Here is a 10,522-nt window from a genome sequence, read left to right as displayed (position 1 = left end):
CAAGGTCACCCTCAGCATCCTTTTCTCCAGGCTAAACATCCCCAGTTCCTTCAACCACTTCTCAAAATTGCAGCTGTAAGACAAAGGGCAACGGCATAACTTCACACTCACTGCTTCTGGCTCTTGTCAAGACTTGCTCACACCTGGAGGTGCTGCACAGCCCAAGTGTGTTTACAAGAGAATCACAGAATGGCAGAAGTTGAAAAGGACCACTGATGATCATCCCCTCTGAAGCCCAACTCCTCCTGCCAAAGCAGGTTCACCTAGAGAAGGTCACACAAGAACACACCCAGCCAGGTCTTGCAAAACTCCAGACAAGACGACTCCACCTCCCTGGGCAGTTTCAGTGCTCTGTCAATTTTAGAGTAAAAAGAAGTTTCACCTCTCATTAAGGTGGAACTTCCTGTGTTCCAGTCTGTAACCATTGCCCCTTGTCCTATCACAGGACACCACTGAAAAGAGCCTGGCTCATTCTTGACACTCACCCTTCAGATATTTATAAACATTAATAATATCTCCACACAGCCTTCTCTTCTCCAGATTAAACAGCCCCACATCTCTCAGCCTTTCCTCAAAAGACAGATGTTCTAGTTCATCATCCTCACAGCCGTGAAGTGTCCATGCTGCAGGAGGTAAGTCTCAAAAACGTTCCACGTGGCTAAAATGAATGAATCTTTGAAACATCCTTGTGAGAGGACAGCAGTAATTACACATTCTTTACTCTTCTCAAGAACATAAAACACACCAGACCCAAATTGTTTACAAATTTAATGACTTTTCAGTACAATGAATTTAAGTTCTTTTAAAAACAGCTTATTAAAAATCTCAGCATAGAAATTCTGCTCATACATCTATAAAAATTAAGAATATTTACAGACCAGGAATGAAAAATAAGACTTAAAAACCTTTTTAGAAAGGCAGCAGAAAACACTAAACTGGCAGTAAAGCAATATGGCTTCCTGGCTGCTGTACTGATTGACACACACACACAAAAAAAGGATAAATACCATTAGGAAAAGATGGATTTTGAGGTTTGCAGCTTTGCACAAGCACCTTTAGGAACCACCGCCCAAAAAGAAACCTGTTAAACCAAGTAGCTAGGCTATAGCTGTAAACATGGCAGGAACTAAACTTTGATCATAGCATAATTCAGCAATTGCTTTACAAAATCTAAGCTTAAAATCTGAGTGCAAATCAATTCACACAAAAAAAGCAACCAACTTACATTTTCAGTTACTGAACTGATTAACAAATTGGCTCAGTGACTGTTAAAAGGCTATTTTCTTGTTCTCGTGCTTGATCTTGTCTTCCTGTCTGTTCCTCCAGCAGGCCCAGCAGTCCTCACATCCTCTTTGCCAAGATGTGCTTTAGTTCTGTTTCTTCCCTTTTGCAGCGATCTGCTTCCCTCACTCTCTGTTTGTACACACAAAAAAACAGAACCATAGATTCATACCATAAATCAAATATTTTAAGACAAAATTCAATCTTCAGATGGTTTTAAAGATGTCCCCAGTGACTACATTCTAAACATTACATCTCTGAACTCAACAAACCAGTTACAAACTCCACACTTCTCCACATCACATATCCTTTAAGACTGATCCCACGAGGACTTCACAGCTATTTCTGAAAGTAGGTTAACATTAATGAGAGCACCAAAACCAATTAGCTCCTATTGCAGCTGAAACTCTGTCTACTGATACATAAAAACTAAAACATATCCCAAACTGAAGAAAAATTCCTGCAAAAAATTAATATATAGTAAAGATGGAAAGTCCAGATACTTTTATTGCCCCCACTAGAAGAACATTTGGGTGCTAGAGTAGGCCTAGAGATGGTGAGAAGTCTGGAGAACAGGTCTGGCAAGGAGGAGCTGAGGGAACTGGGGTTGTTCAGCCTGGAAAAAAAGCAGGCTGAGGGAAGATCTCATTGCTCTCTACAATTCCTTGAAATAAGGTTGGAGTGAAGCGGGGGTCAGTCTCTTCTCCCAGTTAAGCAGCGATAGGACAAGAGGAAATGACCTTAAGTTGCACCAGGGGACGTTTAAGTTGGACATAACAATAACAAGAACCCTTCACTGAAAGGGTTCTCAAACACTGGAATAGGCTCCTCAGTGAGGTGGTTGAATCCCCATCCCTGAAGGTGTTTCAATGCTGTGTAGATACAGTGCTAAGAGACATGATTTAGCAGACTTGACAGTGCTGGACTAGCAGTTGGACTTGATGTTCTTAAAGGTCTTTTCCAATCAAAATGATTCTGTGAGTCTCTAAGTACTTAGAGAGCACAGAGAAACAAAGCTGCTCCACAAGATAATCAACAACCCAAGCAGCAGACCTAGAAACACTCACTAAAACCCATCTGGGCAAAGATGACGTCCCCCAAAAAGAAACTATCCAGGCAAGTAGTGACATCAGAAGAAGTGAGAAACTTTTAGGCTAAGTACATAATGAACTGGTTTGAAATCAGGATAACAAGACTGGAAGACTCCACAGTCTAAGGGATGGAATGACCTAGAAGGTTAAAACATAAACAAGCCACTGGAATTAAAAGCAATATCGAAATAAAGACTCATTCTTATCCCATTTGCATCTGTTTAATTGATAATACTTTTTAATTGCATCATGGTTGTTTTTAAGTTACATATCAAGCTGAGAATTCCAGGGAATATTTTAGATGTCTGCAGCAAGAGCTCTGCTGACTTGGAGAATGCAAACCAGGAAGGGAAGCAATGGGAAAATGCATGGAATTTTCACTGTCTTTTTAGCTCAAATATAGCTTTGAGCCCTTCTAGAATCAACTTCAGAAAATAGCTGATCACTAGTACTGGCCATCCAAACCCCAGAAATTTAAAAGAAGGAACTTGGATGGGAAATGACCAATGGGTGCTACAAACATGTGCCAATCGTGTTCTGTCACTGCCACTTTTCTTCTGTAAGTTAGTTGCTGGACAAAAGCCAAGCCATTAGAAAGGAGCAGAAGGAAACTTCTCTGGCATCACACAAAACTAATTACACCTCTCTTAGAGAAAAATGTGGCTTGTCAGCTGATAATGATGAAGAAGCTCTTAAAGATCAAAATATTACTTTAGAAACTTTAGAATCATCTGTAAAAGAAAAAAAAACAGAGGCAGAAGGAAAGAAATTGTTCTTGTTAGAAGTCAGATTTCCTTTAAACTACTACTTATTGTTATGATTTGAGAGAGAATGTAATATCCTATAAAATCCTTTCTACTTAGGGAAAACATTCAGGTAATATAATATAGACCCTACTTAAGGCTTCTTGCTATACTGAAACCTCCACCATGTTTTTAAAGGTATTATTTCTATACATAACTCAGTTATACTTACACTAAAAAGCAAATTGTTGCCTCACCTGATTTTAATTTTTTGGGTGCTAAGCCATCTGCTGGCGTAGGGCATTTTCTTCTGCGAGAAGTGGAAGCTGCCTGTTGAACAGGGTTCACCTTTTTCCCTTCTTCAGACTGACTACTGTTTTCAGAACTTGTGGATCTCAAACGCAAGTTTTGAGTTTCTGAGGTGTTACCATTTTTTGGCAAGTCATCATTTTTATGGAGAGAAGTAGAAGTAGCTGCCTCTGATGTAAACTCAACGTTTCTCCTCTTATTCCTCAATTGCCTTGCTTTTTCCTGGGGTGAATTGTTTTTCAGGCATGCATTTTCACCTTCTTGAAGAATCTTCTTTTGACTTCTACCCCTGAGCAAGTCAGTTTTTTCCCTGAGAAAAGTGGAACTTGTTTCTTCAGGTTTGGAAGAAGTGGTTTTCTTTCTGCCTACTTTTGATCGATTTTGTTTTGCAGATGGAGCTACTTCCTGAAGTATATTCTCTTTTTCTTCAGGAGTTTCATTCTTACCATCTTCTGGCAAACCTTGAAGTGAAGTGTAACTGCCAGCCGGTGAAGGGATTGTTTGCTTTGACAGATCCTTACTTTCTTTGGAAGCAGAACCTTCTAAAATTAACTGGTTTGCTTCCCTACAACTATTCTTTCTGCCCCTTTCTTTTGATAAACCTCGTTTACCCTGAGTAGAAGTGGAACTTGTGGCTTCTAACAGGAGGGCATTTTTTTTCCTTCTGCCTCTTTCCTTTACAGATGAATCAGAAGTTTCTAGCAGAACATTCTGATCTTCTTTAGGAGCTTCCTCTCTATCACTGTCTGCTGGCAAGCGACGTTTTCCTCTAAGAGAAATGGAATTAGTCGTGTGTGATGACAGAGCTTTTTCTTTCCTTTTGCCCCTTTCTACTGGCTTCTCTTTTGCACAGGACACGGTTCCCAAAGGCACATTGTGTTCTTCACTAGTAGCCTCCTCTTTATCACCAGTTTCTGATAAGCCACATTTTCCCTGGAGAGAAGATGAACTTTCTGCCTCAGCTCCTAGATCAATCTTTTTCCTTTTGTCCCTTGCTGATGCATTTGCTTTTGCCTGCAAAGTTCTATTTCCCAAAGCTGAATTTTGATCTTCTCTCTCAGTCATCTTTTTATCATCACCTTCTAGCAACCCACGTCTTCTTCCAATAGAAAGAGATCTGGATGTTTGTGGTGCTGCGGCAACCTCTCGTCTTCTCCCTCGTCTCAGTGGAATGTCTTCTGTTGAAGAGGGAGTAGCTTCCACAGCTGAATCTTGCTCTTTTGCAAAAGCCTCATCTTTACCATCATCTGCAATTAAAGTTTGTTTTTCCATGAAGGCAGAACAAGCTGTTTGTGGAATGGAATCAACTTGCTTTCTTCTGCTCCTCTTTACTTGAGAAGAAAGGTTTTCTGAAGTCTCATGCTGGCTATCTTCGTATGTCATTCCTTTGTCATGCTCAGGTAAACTCCTTTTTCCTCCAAGTGCTTTGGAACTGGCTTCTTCAAGTTGAAAATTAACTTTTCTACCTCTACCTCTTCTCAACGTTGTTTGATTTGCTTGTTCTTGGTTCTGTTGCAGAACTTCAGTTTGCTTGGGTCTCAGTATTCCATGTTTGTTTATTGTCCTCTTTCGTAGGCCACGACCAAGACTTTCCCTGTTCTCTGCACACGCTGGTATGGCACATGGCCTGTGCTCCTCTTTCTTCACTTGATCTGTGTCCTGGACACAAACACAGCCCAAAGAATCTTCAGAAGATTTGTCCATTTCTGTTTCTGACTTAGCTTTGTGTCGACCTCGTATTTCATTCCCCCAAAACCCAGACAAACTCCTCTGTGACACTCCGGGAGTAATTAGTTCTGTATTATTCTTGGCACTTTCATCAACCTTTTCCTCCAAAGAGTCTTTTTTGCCTCTCCTGCTCCTAGTTCTGTTTGCTTCCAAGTTCAGCGCAGTAACTGGCATTTTGTTTGTCTCTCCAGAAGGTGACTCTGCTTTTAATCTTTGAGGTGCCTCTGTTGTATTTTCCTGAGCATTTTCTGTTTCATCGCCCTGAGATACTTGAATGATATTTTTGATGTCTGACTGTGTTTCAGTTGAAGTTTCCTCAGATTTCTGAATGTTTTTGATATTTTCAAGTGCTGTCCCGCAAACATATTTTTTACCTTCAGCTGAAATCCTTCTAGCACTTCTCAAAGACTTCAATCTTGTTTCTGTTACCTTCATTTCAAGTTTAACTCCATCTTCAGGTTCTCCTGCTGTGGCAGCCTCAGTATCTCTGTGAAAAGCCTGCTCATCTCTTTGCACTGCCTTTGCTAATGGACCTTTGCGAAGCTTCCTTGCTGTCCCCTGAGAGTCCTCTGAAGAAGCTCGTTTTACTTGTTCATTTCTAGCTGTTCCTACTCTTGTAGATATAACTGGTGGTTCTGTGGTTACTTTTCTTACTCCTCTAGTCCTCCTCACAGGTGACAGAAGCATTTCTTTGCTTTCTGTGCTAACTTTGTTAGATCTGTTTTCAGGGTTCTTTAAATCTGTTGGCAGTTGAGAACTTTCATTTTGAATGCTTCTAGATACACTTTCTGCCTTCATGGTTGGATCATCTCCAGCTTCTAATACGGCATTGATGCCACACTCCTGCAAAGTCTGTTTCGTATCAGCAGGTTCTTTTTCTATCACTGAAGCATCTTTGCCACAAGAGTCAAGATTCTCACTTGCTTGTTTTAACACATCTGGCCCTTTCCTTTTAGCTCTTCCTGGTCTTTGAGTAGCTCCATGTGGTGAAACGATTTCAACTTTTTCCTGATCAGGGTGCTCTGAAACAATCTCCTCTTGTATGCAACGGTTTGGCCTTCTTCCTCTTCCTTTCTTTTTAGCTACTGAAGGTGAAGTACTGGTGTCACTTGTTTCCTCTTCGGTGCTCTTTGTTTCCAACTTTTGAAGTTCTTTTAAATTCAAATCCTTTTCACTCTGCTTTGCTGAAGCAGCATGTGGTATCTTGCACGTCCTAGCCCTTCTTGTTCTCTGGATAAACTGCTCTTCACTGGTAGAGTCTGTCTGCTGGGAATATTCACCTTGTGAAATATTTCCCTTGTCTTCCAGGACAGGTGGGGTTTTTCCTCCTGTTCAAAGTTTTTACACAAAAAAGAGCAAAACCAAAAGTTACATATTATTACATCTAATCAAAATAGCTGTGAGTTTTGATTTTCCCAAGTCATCATACTCAAACAAATCCCACTTAGTATTCACAGAATCATATAACTCTTGAGGTTGGAAGAGACCTTCAATATCATAGAATGGTCTGGGCTGGAAGTGACCTCTAGAGGTCATCTAGTCTGGCCCCTCTCCAGTCAGTAAGGACTTCCCCACTAGACCAGGTCACCCAGGGCCTGGACAAGCCTCACCTTGAGTGTCTGCACCACCACCCTCACAGTAAAATCATTGAGTCCAACCTCTTGCCCAGGGCTCACAATCCCACCACTATTGCTAAGCCTCTACCACTAAACCATGTCCCTAATCACCATATCTGCACCACTTGCCTGGGCAGCCTGTTCCAATTCCTGAATACACTTTCTGGGAAGAAACTGTTCCTACTATCCAACCTAACCCTCCCCTGGCACAACTTGAGACTGTTTACTCTTGTCCTGTCACTTGTTGCATGAGAAGAGACCACCTCCCACTTGGGTCTAACCTCCTTTCAGGGAGTTGCAGAGGATGATGAGGTCTCCTCTCAGCCTCATCTTCCAAAGCTTAAAAAGACCAGTTCCCTCAGTCATTCCTCAGAAGAAGTTCCACCTCAACATGAGGAAAAGCTTCTTTACTGTAAGGGTGATGGAGCACTGGAAGAGGCTGCCCTGAGAGGTTGCAGAGCCTTCTTCTCTAGAGACTTAAGACATTTCTAGATGTGTTCCTGTGTGACCTTCCCTAGGTGAACATGTGTTGGCAGGGAGGTTAGACCCAAGGATTTTAAGAGGTCACTTCCAACCTATACCATTCTATGATGACCTTAAAACTTCATATTAATAGATGTAACCTTTTATTTCTCTAGTTAAAATGTTTGTACTTACCACACTCATGAGTGAAATTAGGAGGTGCAGTATCTTCTTGATTAAAATTCACAACATTTACTGGTCTGACCTAAGAGAATAAACAATAATCAAGTGAATGCATAGCTGAGAGGACAAAATAATGATGAAGTCATCCAGTACAAAATGAATGTATAGCAACAGTTGAACAAAGTCTCGACAACTATTTTTCTTTAAAGATTAATTCAGTTTAGTTTTATAACTGTTTCTATTTGATATCAGCACACAAATATATCAAGTTTAGGTGTCTCAGGTGTTCAAATCAAGGTTGCATGAGGCCTTGAGCAATCTGGTCTAGTGGGAGGTGTCCATGGCAGGGGGGTTGGAGCTAGATGAACTTCAAGGTCCTGTCCAAACCATTCTATCAATCTAATAAATAATAAAACAGGCACCCATTCAGGAAGCAATGAATCAAAGAGTCAAGGGCCAAGTGACTAATCAGCTGAGCACAGGACTACATGTTTTGTCAGAAGCTCAATACTTTTTGATGTGCAAAGAAAGAAAAAGAACTTAAAATTTATCCTACAAAGTATGAAGCAGCTGTATAAAACATAAACCCTGACAGTATGCCTTGCTTATGAATAAGAAGGCTGAGAAAGGATTTGATTGGAGTTGTAAGAAAATTAAAGGGTGCTTTAAATATAATGAGAAGAAATCATAATGAGAAAACATCTCATGTTCAAATGTGCCATAAGCTACATCTTCTAGCAGGAAGAATTCACCTGGACAGAGCTACTAAGGGAAAAACTGTCATCTTTCCAGTTTAAAATCAATTGAGGTATTGGAACAGGTTGCCCCTTCCCTGGAGGTGTTCAAAGCCAGGCTGGAGGAGCCCTTGAGCAACCTGGTCTACTGGGAGGTGTCCTTGCCCATGGCAGGAAGCAATTTCAACTAAATGATCTTCAAGGTCCCTTCCAACCCAAACAATTCTATAAATCTATGAATATGAGGTGCTCTTTTAGAAGATATCTTTATCTCCAGAGTCTACAGGCATGACATACTTGAAATACTGTACTACATGTCATATTAGGAGACCTAAGAATTCACTTCACCCACAGGCATCGAAGTCTAAATAGATCCCTTCCAAAAAGCTGAAGAATTTTACCTGAATTTCCTCTGGTGCCTCAAACATTTCTGTAACTCCAACATAGTCCACTTCAAAATCAGCACGTTTCTGTCTGGGTTCTGCCATAAGCCTTTGAAGACCCACAAAATCATCCACTGGTTGCTGCTTCTCTTTGGGAGTCTTCACTAATCTACTAATACCAAATGCATTTTCTACAGGTTGAGCTTTTTCCTTGGGTGACTTGAAAATACGGCTGATCCCAATCATGTCTTCTACTGGTTGATATTTCAGCTTTGGGATTTTCTTCTTTAAATTAACACCTGCCACATCATTTGCTGCTTCTCCTTCCTGTACTGGGGTCTTCAGCAACCTTTCAAAGGCAATTTCATCAGTTGCAGGCTCCAGCTCCTCTTCCGGGCTCTTCATGAGTTGCTTAATGCCAGACAAGACCTCAGCTGGCTGTGGCTTCCACTGTGGAGTTCTCATGAGTTGCTTGACGCCTGACAAAACCTCTACTGGCTCCAACTTCTGCTTTGGGGTCCTCATGAGATGCTTGATGCCTGACAAAACCTCTACTGGCTCCAACTTCTGCTTTGGGGTCTTCAGAAGCTGCCTGATGTCTGATAGGACCTCAGCTGGCTCCGACTTCTGCTTTGGGGTCCTCATGAGATGCTTGATGCCTGACAAAACCTCTACTGGCTCCAACTTCTGCTTTGGGGTCCTCATGAGCTGCTTGATGCCTGACAAAACCTCTACAGGTTCCGACTTCTGCTTTGGGGTCTTCAGAAGCTGCTTGATGCCAGACAGGACCTCAGCTGGCTCCGACTTCTGCTTTGGGGTCCTCATGAGCTGCTTGATGCCTGACAAAACCTCTACAGGCTCTAACTTCTGCTTTGGGGTCCTCATGAGCTGCTTGACCCCTGACAAAACCTCTACTGGCTCCAACTTCTGCTTTGGGGTCTTCAGAAGCTGCCTGATGCCTGATAGGACCTCAGCTGGCTCCAATTTCTGCTTTGGCGTCCTCAAGAGCTGTTTGATGCCTGACAAAACCTCTACAGGCTCCAGCTTCTCCTCTGGGGTCTGCGTAAGCAGCTTGATGCCTGATAGGACTTCAGCTGGCTCTGACTTCTGCTTTGGTGTCTTCATGAGCTGTTTGATGCCTGACAAGGCCTCTACTGGTTCTGACCTTTGCTTTGGGGTCCTAGAAAGCTGCTCAATTCCTGATGCAACCTCAGGTGGCTCCAACTTTTGCCTTGCAGTCCTTTTCTTACGTCCCAATTTCACCTGAGATGTTTGTTCTCCTGGAATTATTGATGAGCTACCCACACTAATATTTTCTTCCAAAACAGCTTTTCTTCTTTCAGGAGATTTTGTGGACATTGCATCAAACATAGGCTTTAGAGACTGCTTCTCTCTCAGGAAGTGACAAATGCTGGGGCTATCTTGTTTGTGTTCTGAAGCATGTGAACTATTTAACGGTGACACCATCATCTCTCCTGAAGTAAGTAGCAGATTTAGAGAATTTGGAAAAAAATTAAGCAAAAATCTAAGGACTTTAATGGCTACATAGCTAAGCAAAATGCCTTCAAACAGCCTAAATCTTCTTACAAACAAAAAATATGCATCAATAATTGATATGGAATCATAGAAACATTTTGGCTGGAAGAGACCTCTAAGATCAAATTCCAACAGCTAACCCAGCACTGTCAGATCCTGACTAAACTATGTTCCTCAACACCACATCTACATGGCTTTTAAATCCCTCTAAGGATGGGGAATCAATCACTGTCCTGGGCAGCTTGTTCCAGGCCTTGACAGGCAAGAATTCTTTCAGGCAAGAATTTTTCCCTTGTGTCCAACTTAGGCCTCCCCTGGTGCAACTTCAGGCCATTTCATCTTGTACTACTGCTTGCTACACTGTGCTCCAACCTTTTTTCAGGTAGTTCCAGAGAGTGAGGTCTCCTGTCAGCCTCAGATTTAGACTAGATAAAAGGAAGAAAGTGTTTTATAATG

General features: G+C 41.7%; 1 long non-coding RNA gene across 1 annotated transcript; it reads right to left on the bottom strand.

Moving 5' to 3' along the window:
• Window positions 1-753: 753 nt before the first annotated feature.
• Window positions 754-3,577, bottom strand: LOC135176321 (uncharacterized). Its single transcript, XR_010302605.1, has 2 exons — window positions 3,373-3,577; window positions 754-1,413 (listed from the first exon to the last, which is right to left on the bottom strand). It is a non-coding gene; the product is annotated as an uncharacterized LOC135176321 (long non-coding RNA).
• Window positions 3,578-10,522: the final 6,945 nt, after the last annotated feature.

This window comes from Pogoniulus pusillus, chromosome 6 (genome assembly GCF_015220805.1).
Source record: "Pogoniulus pusillus isolate bPogPus1 chromosome 6, bPogPus1.pri, whole genome shotgun sequence".
In the NCBI taxonomy this organism is placed as follows: domain Eukaryota; kingdom Metazoa; phylum Chordata; class Aves; order Piciformes; family Lybiidae; genus Pogoniulus; species Pogoniulus pusillus.
This window is presented reverse-complemented; position numbering and strand designations above follow the sequence as displayed.